Genomic DNA, 1,095 nt, shown 5'->3' with positions numbered 1-1,095 from the left:
AAAGGGGGGGACTTGCCCCCCAAGTCAGGTGAGGCGCCCCCCACCCCCATGGTTTCCAACCCTAGGCGCAGGGGGAGGCCCAAGGGGGGGCGCACCAGCCCATTAGGGGCTGGTTCCCTTCCCACTTCATCCCATGGGGCCCTCCGGGATAGGTGGCCCCACCCGGTGGACCCCCGGGACCCTTCCGGTGGTCCCGGTACAATATCAGTGACCCCCGAAACTTTCCCGGTGGCCGAAACTGGACTTCCTATATACAAATCTTTACCTCTGGACCATTCTAGAACTCCTGGTGACGTCCGAGATCTCATCTAGGACTCTGAACAACTTTTGGGTTACCGCATACTAATATCTCTACAACCCTAGCGTCACCGAACTGTAATGCCCCGGATTCGACGCGCAAGGTGTCCTCCATTTATTCGCCGTCGTTGCCATGTCATTTGCTTGCGTGTTGCATTTTTCCATGTCATCATTTGCATTGTGTCATCATGTGCATTGCATTGCATTGCATACGTGTTCGTCTCATGCATCCGATCATTTTCTCCGTTGTCCGTTTTGCAATCCGACTCTCCTATGTCCTCCGGCGTTCCCCTTTTGTCTCCTGTTGTGAGCGGGTGTTAAAAATTCTCGGAATGGACCGTGATTTGCCAAGCGACCTTGGTACACCACCGGTAGACTGCCTGTCAAGTTTCATGCCATTTGGAGTCCGTTTGATACTCCAACAGTTAACCGCGTAGCCCGAAACCCCTCTCTCTTTGCAGCCAGCCCCTCTTCACCATGGCCCAATAACCCATCCAAACCCCCTCCATGCTCTCGGTCGTTCGATCACGATCGTGTGGGCAAAAACATCTCCTCATTTGGACTCTTCTAGCTCCCTCTACCTATAAATATGTGTCCCTCCCCGTCCAAAACGCAGATGAAACCCTAGCCCCGCTCCCCTCGCGCCGCCGGACACGTCCAACTCCGGCCGGACATGTCCAGCCTCCACCTCACCCCGGCGAATCACGCGCTGACACGTCACCCCGCCGCCCCTCTCCTCCAACCGCGCACCGCCACCTGTCCCTCTCTCTCCTCCTACCGCGCCGCGGCCCGCGAAGC

Source organism: Triticum dicoccoides, chromosome 2B, assembly GCF_002162155.2.
Source record: "Triticum dicoccoides isolate Atlit2015 ecotype Zavitan chromosome 2B, WEW_v2.0, whole genome shotgun sequence".
NCBI lineage: Eukaryota > Viridiplantae > Streptophyta > Magnoliopsida > Poales > Poaceae > Triticum > Triticum dicoccoides.
The sequence above is the reverse complement of the archived record's forward strand: the minus strand, read 5'-3'. Positions refer to the sequence as shown.